Genomic DNA, 15,389 nt, shown 5'->3' on the forward strand with positions numbered 1-15,389 from the left:
ACTCTGTTGTCAGACATTTAATCCGATGATGGAGCTTTCTAATCCCTATGGACCTGCTGTCTTTTTCCTGAGGACACTGGAAATCCACGAGCCTCCTTCAGAAAGCAAAGGCTCTCACGGTAGAAGGTTACATAGAATCTGGGAATGGGCTTTTATAACCTGAAGTTAGGAAAAATGAAAACCAAAAACCAAACACAGGAGGACCCTGCTCTTACTCAAGCACAAGAAATCCAAAAGCTCAGAATCCCAGCCAGCCATTACGAAGGCAGGGTAAGGCCGCCCAGACCTCTACGTCACCTGCAACCTGACCTCACCGGGTCCCTCCCCTGTCCCCGGGAGTCGTGAGCAACGCGGGGCCGCTGACGGTAAGCGTTGCAGCCCCTGGCGCTGCCGAGCCATTGCACCAACTAAGGAGTTCGGCTCCTGCCGCGTCCCCCACGCGTCCAGGACGCATGCCGCACGACCCGCCGGGGTTGGGGTTGGGGTTGGGGTTCAGGTTTGGCTCAGCGGCTTCCCGTCTGCACTTTGTCTTCCGCCCTGGCAAGCGCTGTGGCTCTAGGGCCTTGCACTCTGAGCACACTAGAGGATACTCCCCCTGTGCCCAGAAGGTCACCCACCCCCAATCGTCGCCCCTGCTTGTCCTGCCCTCTAATGGCCCAGCCAGGCTAGCTGTCTGCTTCTCCAGGACTCAGCTCAGGGATCGCCTCTGGGAAACACACCGGAAGGGGGAGCTTTGGGTAACACGAAGGCTTTGTGTCCCTGAAGGCCCGCCTTCCACGCACCTGGTTTTAATAAGTGCCTAGGGAGAAATATGGCCAGCGGCCTGAAGCATCCCCAAGAAATTCTGTCCACTGAAAGAACGAGACTTGCACGGGACTCAACTTGTGCAGCTTCACAGAGCGAGGGCTGCAAAACCCCCGGTGCACTTTTCAACTTTATTTGTATCCTGGACTGAATGTAGATTGTAGCGATGTTAGAAAAGAGATCTAAGCAGCAGTTAAACATTCATTAACCTCGAAGATGAGGAGACTGCTCAATTATGCACGACATAACCCCCCTTTTCAGTTCTAGTCCTACAAAAAAAGCACATTGAAAAAAGCAAGTAACCACCCTTCCTAAACTCCCACCCCCTTAACCACGGGCACAAATGTAACGAGTTGCAATTGGAGGTAATTTGCATTTTCTTTTCAAATTTTGGAACTAGGGGGCTAAATTATATCCCTACCGAAGGGAAGTTTTCTTAAAGTTCTGAGGAAACGATCTCACAATCCAGAACTGACTGGAAGTCAAAGATTCTATCAGGCTTTTAGCCTATATCATAAAAGTTTAAAGGAGACAGGACATGAAAGGCTTTCCAAAAGAGCCGTATGAGATGTATAAAAACTAGGCTCTCTGTATACCCGCATTCATTCCTATTGTGCCCTTGCTTAAAGCCAAGCGGAAACTTCTATTTAGCACCCTGATCATTGTAATTTTAAGAAAAATAACTCTCACCCTACTCTGTACTAGAATTTTGAGACCATTAAGTCTTCATGTAGTTTTTCCTAACCCCTTAGTCAGCATTTACCGGTCCTGGATTTCTGCTTGCTCTGCCCTTCCCTTGCTTTTACTCCCTTGCTACCTCATTCAGATCTCAGCTCACAGACCCATTTCCCTGACTGCACCGTTTGGAATGATCTCATTCATTTGATTAGTGCTTATCCCTGAGAGAGGAGGGGGGGAGAAGGAAAGGGAGGGAGAAGGGGAGAGGGAAAGGGAGAGAAGAAGAGGGGGAGAGGGGAGGGGGGGAAGGAGGGAGGGGGAGGGGGAAAAGAGGGGAGGGGGTTTTTGGAGAGTAGGGGTCAGTTCTATTTGCTGTTCTTCTGAAGAAAATCTGCACCCCCACTGTCTACTGGGGCTGGAATTTACTCAGCCCTGTAAATGGTTTGCAGTGTAACTTGGAGGACCATGTCTGTTTTCTCTCTGTCCTTTGCCCCTTGCCTGTCCCCCTGGGTGGCTCAGGTTCAATTGCTCTCTGATCTTTTGGTCTTTCTTGGGGTCTCATGTACAACTTCTGTTTTCACCCCAGGAATTGGGATCTGAAGGCAGCTGGGACTTGGGGCAGCTTCTGCTGGCCAGAAACTTTGGACTAGAGAGTAGCTGAGGCTCTCTCTCCCACAGGCTTGGGGACAGGCAGCCTCATCAACCCCCCTGGACCTTTAGCACCTCCTGCATTTGGCTGCTCATGGGAGGCTCTAGGGTTGGTGCATGCTGGGAGCTGCTCATGAAAGATGTTCTGTTTGTGTTGGATTCCAGGCGCGGGAAATAATCAGGGGAGTGACATGCTGTTAAAGTTGAGGCTTTTCCTTGTGGGCTGGGCCACAAGGCTGCAGTCTGGCCTGCTTGCTGGTAGAGGACATGCACTCTTGTGTGGCTCTGCGGAACCAAAGGCTGGAGGTAGGGAAGAAACTGGAATTTCCCATAGTTCCTTCTGAATGGAGGCTTGTTGAGAAGCCCTGGACGTTATGTGAAGTAAAATGTCTGATGCTTAAGGCAGCTCAGGATCTTACAGGGCCCCTGGCCAAAGCCTTATGTCAAGTCAGTGTTCAGAGATAACAGTGCTGAAGGAACCAGATGTTCTGGGAAATGCCAGTAGCCAGTTAGGGAAAAAGTTATTTCTTCGACTGTTCAGCCCAGCACCCGGCATATGGTGGTTGTTTAATAACTCCTCTTTGAAGCAGGAAACGTGTTTCCAGCCTGGCCGTGTCAGGCCTCAGCTAACATTAGATTTCATAAGTACAGATCCAGGAGGTCTGCCTGGGTTCACAACCTGATCACGTCACTTCCAAGCTGTGTCTGTAGGCGGGTAACAGTGGTGGTGCTGATGTCCACAGGGTAAGCCTTGAGGATCAGAAGGGGTGTCTAATAGAACGCATGTAGAACAGAGTGTGGCACAGCGTAACGGGACAAGTGATAAAAATGAGCATGAACTACAGACAAGGTAAGGGCTACCTTACGAGGGAGCTAGGGAGCAGGGTCAGGAAGATCTCATCTGCTATTTCAAAAGATGGATGCTGGTTTTACAATCAGGCCGAGCATTGAGCAACGAGGCTTCACTGTTTTGGGGGCTCCTTAAACTTTATGTGTGTTTATAAATGTTCTAGCATTTGCTCGGTATGTAGTTAAAACATGGAAACTGCACTCTCCCATGCAATGTGCTTTCTTCTAGGACTCCTAAAACCGCTGAGACACTAACTTGTACAACCCGTCTTATTCTTGCATGACTTTGTGAGGAAGTGCTAGTCTTACTTCCAGTTCACAGGTGGGAAAACTGAGGCTTGACTAGCTTGTCCAGCCACGATATTTCTTTGAACGGAGAAAGAGAGTGTATCTTCCAGCATTTCCCCTGGGTGACCATGCAAACCCATCTCTCCTCTGGGTACATTTCTCAAGACACATTTTGGAAATGTACCCATAGCCCGGGCTTCTTGGAAAGGAGGAAGCCTGGTGCTCTGCACTGCACTTGATGCCTGTGCTCCTCCACAACTGTAGCCAGGATGCCTCCCACTAAAAGGACCAAGCCCAGGATGCTGGTTTTAGGTGTCAAGGTTAGAATCTGCCAGTTTTCTTCCTGTGTCTGTTCTAGGCTCTAGGTCACCATAAATTTATAATCTATGGAGAGTACAGTATCCACTTTGAAAGGAAGATGAATGAGGATTTCACAAGTGTCTTTCAAGAGTTGGAACATTGCTGGGACGTCTTCCTTCTAACCTACACACTACTCTTTTAAAGACCCGGACAAGGCAGATGCCCCTTTTTATTTATTCTTGGAGCTCAACTACTATTCCTGTTTGGACACTGTTCTTTTAAAACAGGATCTAAATTTCCATTTGGAAACATCATGTATGTCATTTAACACTAGATCATCCAGATGAACTCTTCCCCAGGACTGGGAAAACCCTCACGGGAACATTTAAGGACATGGTTCTAGTAAAATCAAAGGCTTCCTACATTAAAAAGACAACCTTGTGATTTTTAAAAAGCTGACAAGATAAACTTAATATAGAATGTACGATTTGCACCATTGTTAGGTGTTCAGTGCGATAAGGAAATGGACATTGTTAAGCAACAGCCATCATCAGGACTGTCCATCTCAAAGACTCCATTTTGCAAAGCTGCAGCTCCGGACTCATTAGCCAGCAACGTCCACAGCCTCCTCCCTCCAGTCATGGCCCTTCTATTTCTCTGCATAGCTTTGACTACTCTTCACGTCTTCTATGTGCCTCACAAACATATGCTTTTGTGTTTTGCTGATTGTGTTTAACGTAATGCCTTTGAGGGTCAGCTGTGCTAAGTTATCAAACCTGCTTTGCAAGGCTGGGTCACACACCATTCTGTAGATATAGGTGTTAATTGAGTTGATAGGAAAATGACAAACCCTCTAACTAAACTAAGATGTCTGACTGAGTCCATAAGTTCTAAATTCCATTTGAAGTTGGCCATGGGTAGCTGCAGTTGTGTATTTGACTGGGACTTGTGGGAGGAGCTAGGCAGCCATTCCTGGCAGAGCTCCCGCTAAAGTCTGTAGGGAGAAGGCTATCTCTGGGGCAATAGTTCCATGCTGGGGCCCTGTGCACTGCAGGTCTTGGCAAAGCCTCAGGTATTTCCGTCCAGAGGTTGAAAAGTCAGTTAGACTGGTTGGAAATCCAGGCCTGGATTGCACAGAAGAGGAATTTACTCGCTGCCCAGAAACATATTGATTGGGTCTACTGTTAGGTCATAACTTTGAATGAACAGAAGAGTACATTAGGAAAAGGCTAAAGAGGGAAGGTCGAACAGAGGGACGTAACGTGACAACCCTCAAACATCACTTTCCCCAGCTCACCTTTCTCTTCTCCACCAGGGAAGGTTTTGAGTCAGAGAGAACCGGTTTGCAGCTCACAGGCTTTCCATACCTTCAAGGCCGTTTTAGCAGTAGGCACTTGATACTTTTTATTCAGGGACTTGAGCTTTGTCTTCTGTACACACTGCCTTGAGGTACTGCAGGCAGTGTAGTAAACACTCAGGGTGGCCGAGAGCTCTTTACGGTGTTGGGGGAAAACAGCTGCACGTATCATCTCCACGTGGGATGTCCATGAACTATTGGTCTGCGTAGTTCATAGCTTCAAAGTGAGGTTGCGCTGCGTGCCTCTCCGTGACGTCGTATCTTCGGGATGCCTGATAAGCACAGAGTTTCTTGTAAAATTCAGTGGAATAATGAAGTAATGAAGGAGACATGGAGGAGTTTCCTGTAATTTTTTGATTGGCCCAGCGGTTACATGGATATTAAGTATATTAAAATCCCTCGAGCTGTTAAAAAAAACAAGAGTAGTGGTATTCTTGTTGATTTCTCAATGCCCAACAAGTAATTGTGATCAGTGAAAAATGGAATAAAAATAGTACATTGAAACTTTTATATGTACTAATTTCCCAGCAGCTACTAACTTAATTCACTGACTTAACAAATAGAACTGTTAGTATTTGTTTTATTCCAGGGCTATCATACAAATTACTGACATAGGAAAGATACTATGTATCAAGAGAGTGTGGGAGTCTCCGCTTTATTCTATCAGAAACTATTCCAGATGTTGTAATTGCTTTTAAGTGGGTCGGGCTGGGGATTGAAGATGAGATGGCAAAAGAAATCAGACACTGCTTAGAGATTTTCTAAAGTAAACATCTGCAATGGTCAGTGCTAATCATCAACTTGACACAGTTCAGCAGGACCAGGGAAGGTAGTCTCCGGCAGGGATTGTCCAGGTTATGTCTGTGAGCTTGTCCGTGGAATCTTAATTATGTTAATCAAGGTAGGAAGACCCACCCACTGTGCTCGGCACCATTTTTTTTTTTTTTTTTTTTTTTTTTTTTTTTTTTTTTTTTGGGCAGGGAGGTTCTAGACTGTCTAAAGAAGGCAGGATGAGTGGCAGGACACATGCACACCTGAAGTCATTGCCCTTTGACTACCGATTCACCGTGACTTCTCCAAAGTGATGTGTCATAATCTGGAACAGTGAGCCGTTAGTCCTTCCCCGGTTAGTTGCTTTTGCCAGGGTATTTCATCACAACAATGGGACAGGAAGCTAAGACCCTTACATCCTTTGGTCACATAATGAGTAAGGATTGGCTGTATAAAATCCAGAAAGAGGCAACATGGAAGGAAAAAGCAGTCCACTCCATCACCCGAGGTCATGAGCACTGCTACAACCTGGTGGGTAGTTTTAGAATTTTGTTCCTGTGTGTGCAAGTGTGTGGGGGTGGGGGTGGGGTGAGGATTTAACCATAGGTACTTTTCCAAACTTGGATCTGTCCAGTCAGCATGTATACAGTCCAAATTACATGTGACAAATATCCATTCTTACTTTAAATAAACAAAGAAACAGTTTCTGTGGAGAAATGCCTCAATTTTGAAACCTTTGTTGCTAATAGTAGGGTGATTGCACTAACAATGGCCCAACTCTGCCCCCTTGTGGCTGGATGCAATAGTTAATCTTTTCCTTGAACTTGTACAGTGTGAGGTAGGACTTGTATTGTGACCAGAGAATATAGAATGAGATCTTCTTAGAGAGTTCATAGTTGATAAGGAGATGTGAGGCTTCTATAAATAGGTGAATAACTATGAAATAAACGAAAGTAACTGTTGTCACGGGAGCCATAGTTAAAATTCCATATTGTCCTGATGATTAAAGGCCCCGTCACACAGCAGCAGTAACAGAGGTAGCAGACATTACTGATTGCTTGTGACCCTGGAAGTGCTCTTTGCATTTTTCATTGAAAGCATAGAATTTATTTTTTTAGGCCTTTATATACTGGTAGGATTTTTGCCTAGAGGGCCGACGAGATGATAAAATAAAGGGAGGGGCAGTGCTCCTGGGAGAGGAGGGAGGGAGGGCAGTGCTCCAGGGAGAGGAGGGAGGAAGGGGCAGTGCTCCACAGAAAGATCAGACCTTAGAGATTCCTTGGGTGTGCAGTGGGCAAAGACACGAAAGGATCTTAAATTTCATGCCAAAAGCACAGCCTTAGGTCTGTGGACAGACCGGGAATTGGAGATCTGAGCTTTTTGATGGGCAGAACTTGAATTGGGACTGGACTTTGGGACGGTTACACTTTAGTCTAACAGCAGTAGTCCAGCTGGGTATAATACAGCTCTGAAGAGGGAAAGGAGGTGAATCTAAACTTGGTTAGGATGCCAGCGAGGAAACTTTTGCTGTTCTTGGAAAGCCACGTGAGTGTGTGGTGAGCTCTGAGTGGGGGCCTGATTGCCTAATTGCTTTAACTCAGCTGTACGGAAGCTTCACACGCTAGCTTTCCCCTCTCCTCTAAGAAAATCATAAGTTCTCGGACACCATGTAGAACACGCCGTCTAGCCTTTGGCGTGTGAATTTGGAGCCAAGCTTTACCCTACTCTGTAATGACAGGAACCTGATCCCTCATAGAAAGGCCGAGGAGGGATCCTGCCTGCTCTCTTTCCCAGAAGTAAGATGGTAACTGGGAAGTGGAGTAAAGTTTCTCCTTTTGTGATAACAGCAGGGGTTTCTCAGAACAGGAACAAACAGGATTTGAATCCCAAGGGCGGCAGACGACTGGCTTTGTGTTGTGAAGGAAACAGCAGCAGTTTTAAAGCTGTTTGGAATTCAGAGTACCTTCTGAACCCATCAGGATTCAGACTTAGTTGTCACATGCTTCTTAATATCCTAAACACCTAAAGGAGTGAAGCTCAAAGCAAGTCCTGTCATTCTCCAGAACCTTCTTGATGGGTTCATCTGGGTTCTGAGGATGTGGCAGCTCCTTCTGAAATGCAAACAAGGAACAGAAGTGACACGTATCTTCACACAGAGCTAGGAATAAATGTGATTTCACTCCTAGCAGTGTGGTCTGTCCACAATGGGACCATGTGGACACGTCCTCAGAGTTGGAACAACAGTGGTGTAGACAGAAGTGGTTCTATTGATCGTGTCTTTCTCTGTAATCACCACACTTTTCTGCCCCAATGGTCCTTTTAAATGCCGTTCCTGGAGAAATTACCTTGAGCTATAATGCATTTAAAAGATAACTAACTTGTATGAGAAAGGATATATTGGGTACTTCTAGAGTCTAGAATTTGGGAGGATTTACATGGCTTTTACCTCTGAATGTCAGAGACTGTTTTCCTGCTCGAGAGCAAAGAGGTGTGACTGAATACCATATATAATAAAGTGAGTTTTGAGTTTGTGGATCACTAATTGACATGCTTGAGTTGCCTCCAACCTTACTGGAACCATAATTCAAAGCTGATTTGGCATTAGTATACAATGGTATCATGTTTCAAGCGCTATCAGATCCCAGTTACGTACTTTATCACTTTTTAACTGTTTGAATGGCAACTGTGTTAATAGGTTCTCAGCTTTAACATCAACAGGCAGATGGTTGGGACAGCTCATGGCTACTTGAGTTTTCATGGCTAATTGGGCACACATGTACTAAATTTGCCCCTCTACTTGTAAATGAAGGGTTTTTACTAAATATGAACAGATTTTTCCCCCCAATACCAGGCAGCTCATTTTCGTCTGCTTAAGTAGTTTTAAAAACACGAACCGTTTTTCAGCATCGTATCTTAATGTGTTAACAGTTTTGGTTTTAAAGAACAGATTTCTTTCAGTGGCTTAAATGAGAATTCACACAAATCATAACCTTTTAATTAAAGGCAATATGTTTTCATGCCAGATAGTCTGAAGAATTTCCAGTGACCCAAGACGGAACACATTTCTTGGCTGGAGGTATGCATCCGGGACCCTTCAGAAGCCTGGCAGAAAGGCCTGGTGGAGGATTTGAAACAGAAAAAAGATTAATTAAAAACAACGTCAGGGCAGTTTTCAGTTCAAATGATGTGGGTAGTAACATAATTTTCTATACCATAGGATAGCTTTATGAAGCTTTGCTGTTGCCAAATACTTCTCACCCAAACTTGTACATCTGACTTCCACTGGCTTTGGAGTTGCACAGGCATTTCAGGAAAGCTGGATATTTTGAACCTAAAACTAGCACAAGCTTTTGTTTCAAAACAATTACAAGGGGTCTGACCGGCAGACTGGGAAACAAGAGAGTTCGATGTTTGAAACGGCAAGGACCCTTGCCGTCCCGTCATTCCAGAAGCAGTTGTGGGCGGATGGAAGAGTCCTTGGGTGAAACAAGAAGATGTAGGGCACCCGAGGGTGGACACTTTCTCATTTACTCACTGCCTGGCTCTTAACTCACCAGTCACCGAGCATGTGACCTCTCCGTTTCTGTCAGTTGTTGTAACGGTGACTGTATGGCCTATGGCCAACTCACAAAGCTTTTGCAAGGACCCTAATGAGTGTATATAGATGGATCTCTTTTCATTATTTGTCTCCTTTTTTTCCCCCTATATTTAACAGTTACAAAACCACTAAAGCATTACACAAATTTAAGTGTGTGTGTGTGTGTGTGTGTGTGTGTGTGTGTGTGTGTGTGTAATTGGCTATCTTACCTTTTCAAGACAGGGTCTACCACTAAACCCACAACTCACCTATTCACCCAGAGCAGCTTGTCCAAAGGCTCTGGGACCCACGTGTCTTGGCTCCTCAGTATTGGGGTCCCACGGTGTGATACCTCAGTCAGCTTCCATAATGCGTGTTGTTGATTCCAACTCAGGTCCTCCTTGGGCAGTTTACAAGTTGACTTCCTATGGATCTGAATAATAATGGGTGGATAAAGACCAACCTTCCTACTGCTGTGACCCTTTAATAAAGTTCCTTGGGTTGTGGTAACATTAAATTATTTTCATTGTTACTTCATAACTTTAACTATAATACTGTTATAAATCACAATGTAAACATCTGTTTTCTGATGGTCTTAGGTGACCCCCGAGAAAGGGTCATTTGACCCCCGTAAGGTGCCTTGCAGCCTTGCTTCAGTGGCTAGTTAGCTTTCCCTCGGTGAGGAGATGTCCCCGGGGTCGTGGAGACTGGCGGATGGACTGACCTACTAAATGAATGGTCCTCTTTGCTCGCCTTTTTCTTCCTCCTCCAGAGAATTGTGCCCAAAATAAAACTAAGCATATGGCGCGTGATTGTTTAAGAGTTTTGACCAGGTGCAGTGTTCTGGGACCCATCCAAGTTGGAGTTGCTCATGAACGCAGTCTCTTCAGACAAGGGTCCCAGCGTTGCATACATGCAGGATGTCTGGTGAGATTTTTCCTGTGACAATTGGATTGGCTACCTGAACTTCAGTGGTAAGCACATCTCAAAGCCAGAGACACTTCCTCTTCTCTTCCCCGCTTCCCACCGCTTCAGTCTCTTTCTGCTGCCTTGCCGGTCTTGCACGTCTAGTGAAGAGCGTCCCGGAAGCCAAGAGGGGAACTCTTCTTGTACATGGAGGGAGGGGGGAATTACTAAATTCTTCCCAGGTAGCTTTTAGGTTCCCGTTATCTACTTCTTCAGGGTCAGCTGAGATGACTCCTGTCTGTCAGAGCTAAGCTGAGGACTGAGAGGAAATTCAGAGAGTGGTCTGCAGAGGAGGGAGGTGGTGACCCCTAAATTCAGCTGAGACTGATTGACTGTAGCAGTAAATGAACTCTGAACTAACAAGCAGTAAATGGTGGTCGTCTGAAGGTGAGAGACCTATTATTGTTGTGGGGAATGGGACATTTGGTACTACACAGTCAAAAGTAGTGTAGCCGAGCATGGAGCCAGGGCGAGACGCTGAGGTGGGGTTTCTGACCTCACTTGCTTTAGCCACAAACAAGTTTTACCCAACATATATCAGACTTCATGGTATGTTTACTTGAGGGCAAAAGCGTGCTTCCTTCTGATACATCCTCCTTGTTCCCTGAGATAAGTAAGCCAAAGTTCAATGTGGAGAAGTATCATACCCCAGGTCACAGAACTGAGTGGCAAGGTCAGGACCCAGGTCACCTTAGCTCAGCACCTTATTCGAAACAAATGGGTAGAATTGGTTTCATGAATCTGAGGTGCATTTATTGAGCACCTACTAGATATAGCCACACAGTCTGTTTTCTTTTTTCTCTCTTCTTCCGTCCTCTTTTCTCTTCCTGAAAGGTTAATGCAGCTGTGACATCCATTTGGTGCCTTAACTGCCTGAAAACCTAACAGCGGGAGCTTTCTTGGGTTACCCCTGCAAGAGATCTTTGCAAGTCAAACACTATTAACTTTAATGAAGCAGCTTTGATGGCTGGGAAGAGACACTGTATTTCCTTAACAATAAACTACTCTGACAGATGAAAACAAACAGGCTCAGGATAACATATAGCATTTCAGGGACCAGGCAGAACAGGACCCAATAATGAACAAAAGTGAATGTGAATGTGCTCTCCTCAAAAAACAGTGTTTCTCCATCTGTTGGGGAGACTTGTAGAAGGTGGGGCTGTCTCAGACACCTTTGCCCGGGAGGAATTCCTAAAGAAACCCAGTTTCCCAAAGGGGCTCTGGGGAGACTTTTCACTCCAAAGTAGCTATGGGCTCTGAATGCTGCTGGCATTCTTTTCCCAGTTGGGGGGCGGGGGTTGTGCACTCCTTCACCACGGGGGTGGGGGGGGGACCCTGCCTGCTGCTGACCTCTCTGCGGACAGAGCTTCCAAGCTCCAGGAACCTGGAACGTGTGATTGCTATGCTGTGGAGCTGCCGGGACAACTCCTGATTTGGAACTTTGGCCTAACCCAGACGGGAAACCAGCCTAGCCAGTCAGGGGTAGGGTAGGTCTAGTGCTAATGCCCACTGGAGGCTGTGAGGGGAGTGTACAGATTGATCATACCTGTCCACTGGATATTAAATGCCAGCTGCAGCTACGCCATAATGATGAGCAATTTAACAATTATTTCAAGTTCCCATCAAGCCAGGTCAGTCACAAACTCCCTGTGTCACCTGCTTTCCCCGAGGACAGCTGGTGGGGGAGAGGATTGTGTAGATGCGCTTTTGGATGCTTGAAGAAGTTTGTACGCGCTTTTCCCTTTGCAGTTCTGCAACCTTCCCACAGAGGTGTTTTTTCCTATGGTTCTGCTGGTTTGCCTGGGGTCACCTGTGCATTAGATATCAGTCGGGACTGCATGGGTGTCAAGGGACTGAAGGGTACGTGTGTGTGTGTGTGTGTGTGTGTGTGTGTGTGTGCGCGCGCGTGCGCGTGTGCGCGCGCGCCACAGTGCATATGTAACTTTCAGAGGACAACTTGCAGAAGTCAGGTCTCTCCTCCCACTGGGATTCCTGGGGCTCGAACTCAGGTCCTCAGGCCTGGGTAACAAGCATTGTTATCCAGTGAACCCTCTCCCTGCCTCCGATTTTGTCCTTAACAGCCGCACTAGTACCACAGGTGCTTTTGTTACTGCCCCTGTGCTAAAGTTAGGAAACAGAGGCTACGAGACATCCATCTACTTCCCCAAGGTCACACAACTACTAGGTGTCATCCCAGAGCCTGTGCCTGTCCGGCTAGACCCGGCTGCCCTGGTTTTTTTGTTTTGCGTGTGTAATAGCAGGAGGAGGAGGAGAGAGAGGGCTTGAGCTGACCAGACCTTAGGGCAACAACTCAGCAGCAACACTAACCACGCATGCTCACCGCTCTGCTGATATTCATCCATGTGACCTCACTTCACCACGACGGTGACATTGTCAGGCTTAAGGGATTCGAATCTGCATGCCGCCACGGACTTAGGCTTTAGAGAGAGCTGTTTAACATCTCTGGGCCTCAGTTTCCTTATCAGTGAGGAATGGCAGTCATAATTCCTTTACAAGAGGATTGTAAAGATGAGGAAGATAGTATAGAAAGCCCGTTCTTTAGAGGCCGCTCCGGGAAAATGACTATTTTATTATGATGCTGTGAGCTATTGCTATCTTAGCTTCACGGGCAAGAAAACAGAGCTCAGAGAAACTGGCCCCGGCCACGTAGTAAATGGAGAACCTGGATTCACTTACGTACCTCAGCCATCATTAATTTCAGGCCCTGGAACCTAGTCTTTACCCAAGAGCAGCGAGCTCCTCCCCATGTGGGTCTATGGTTAGACACTGGCCAAAAAGTCCAGGCAATCCAAACTTTCAACCATGTGATATGGGGACACTGGAGCACAGGTAGCACTAGCCACTGCACTGTGAATTTTGGCACTGCTGGGGCAGTGGCAGGAAGCCACCACACCCTGTCAGCCTCCACAGTCCCACACTGCTACACAGAATGCACCCAATTCCATGGGTGCGTCCATGTTTGAATGGGGGCCAGGCTTCGTATTAGTTGCTTTGGCTCAGATGCATGCTGAGGCAGGTTTCTGAGTTTGTACAAAGTCGGCTAGGCCAAGTTAGGAGGCTAGATTGGCTGCTTGTATTAAATGCATTTTTCAGCTGGTGTTTTCAATGTGGTGGATTTTCCAGGATATAACCTTATAGCAAGTCGAGGAACTTCTATAACTAAATTCAGAATTCCTCGAAGGATTACCCATGATTTCTTCCTGGTTGCTTAGTGGCTCTTTGAGACGGTTAGCCAATCCTAGTGTTATCTTTGAATCCATTAGGAACTCAGGGCTTGGGGTGCTTCAGCAGAGGCTAACTGTGTGAAAGTTTTCATTGTACACGGTCTAGAACTTTTATCGCCCAACTTTGAAGGAAAACCAGACTTTCCGAATGGCCCCTCTCGCACACTTGGGTGACATTAGGTTTCTGTCTGATAGACACATTGGGAGAAATTTGGGCTAATGAGGATACCTACTTAAGAACTGGGTGCTTATGACTTATAATTAGCTGTGTTCAGACCTTCAGACAGGGAAGGTGTGGGCACACTCTCTAGAACATGCTCTCTTACTGCAGTGTGGCCTTTTAGAGGCCAGAGTTTGGGTCATAAATGGCAGCCCAGGACCAGTTCCCAGGGACCCATTCAGATTGCCGTTGTATCAATCACAGTTCTTTCTCAGGATGCTTTTACCCTGGCTAACGCCTGGTTGAACACTGACACCAAGTGTTGTAAATGTGGACTGAAGAGGAGGAATGCATTAGGCTCCCAACTGGCATTCCTGGTTTCCTGTCTTTTGTACATGCAGGGGAAGTCGAAGTACAGCTGACATCAGAACCCGGTTGAAGGTGGGAGGCACTGCATGGGGAAGTATTCCCTGACTGTGAATAGAGTGTGGCAGTGCAGAGGCAGGGGGATGCTGGGAATCTCTGAGTACCACTCTGGTCCCTCCCACTCCCCCACACCCCCAATCAGCATGGATGGTCCCTTTTTGATCCCTTTCTGGTGTGCCTTTTCTCAGCAGCGTGACCATGTGCCTGGCTTACACATTTTACCTCTTACAAAGGCCTGTTGCTTTATGTTGATTTTAGTAAAGGAGACCATCGTGGAGCCTACAACTTCTTCTGTCCCAGTGATTCCCGATTGCTAACTGGCAGTGGCCAGGAAGCTGCACTGAGTCAGCAGTCATCAACAGCAAAACATCTCAAGTCACTGCCCTCTGGTGGCTCACTGGAGAACATTCGCATCATTGGATTGGGCTGAGAGGAGTTTAAGTGCAAACCGGATTTAAACAGAATGGGTATAAGACTAGGATGAGAGCTGAGGAGGTGGCTCAGTAGGTAGAATGCTGGCTGTGCAAGCATGAGGGTCTGAGTTCAAATCCCCAGAACCCAATACCAAGCCAGGGATGTTCATATACACCTGTAAGCCCATCACTGCGGCAACAGGGCAGAGGTAGTAGGGTCCCTGGATCTTGATAGGCAGAAGCCTACCTCCAGGTTTAGAGAGAGAATAAGCAGAATAAAGCTGAGAGTGACTGAATGGGACACCAGATATCTTCCTCTGGCCTCTGCACATGCGTGTATGCATGCACCATACATATACCAGTCCTCAGAGCAGAGAAACCCCCTTAAAAAGAATATGTTGCATTTGTGCCCTGACAACTTCATGTGTGTATCCCGTGTGTCTTGACCATACCCATAGCAATCCCTCTGATTCCTTTCAGCTAACCCCTTCCACTCTCACATCCCCCTCCTTTCTTTGTTACCTCTGAGTTCAGTCACACTGCCAGCTGGGATGTGGGCTGATCTTGTTGGCCTGACCTTGTTTGACAGAGCACCCCTACCTACCTTTGAGTTTAAATGCCATTTAGACCAATTCAAACCCTTCTCATACAAAGTGATCCAACTGTGAAACTGTGTCTTCAAAGCCTCTCAAATGTCTCAGCTGCTTGCTCGCTCACTGGTGATACAATTGATTCAAGGCCTACTACGATGTTTCTTCTACTTACAAAGCATCCCTTTGGCACTGAAATTTCTCATTCTGTAACAAGTATTCTTTTGGGGGAAGGAAAACACCCTTACTGTGTGGAGAGGAAAACGCTGTTCATCGCATATGCACCTTAAGATCAGGCTTTTCCCATTTCTTCAAAG

At 46.5% G+C, this 15,389-nt stretch overlaps 1 protein-coding gene across 2 annotated transcripts in view; it reads left to right on the forward strand.

Annotated features, from left to right (window-relative positions):
- Positions 1-319: 319 nt before the first annotated feature.
- The window catches only part of LOC308431379 (uncharacterized protein), a 156,333-nt gene continuing 141,263 nt past the window's right edge, over positions 320-15,389 (forward strand). Inside the window, exon 1 of one of the 2 annotated variants that reach the window (XM_080930829.1) lies at positions 320-365. The gene's annotated coding sequence lies outside the window, so the exon portion shown is untranslated. The remainder of the gene's footprint in view (positions 366-15,389) is intronic. The other variant, XM_080930828.1, reaches the window with a different exon arrangement.

This window comes from Micromys minutus, assembly GCF_963924665.1.
Source record: "Micromys minutus genome assembly, chromosome: 17".
Classification (NCBI taxonomy): Eukaryota; Metazoa; Chordata; class Mammalia; order Rodentia; family Muridae; genus Micromys; species Micromys minutus.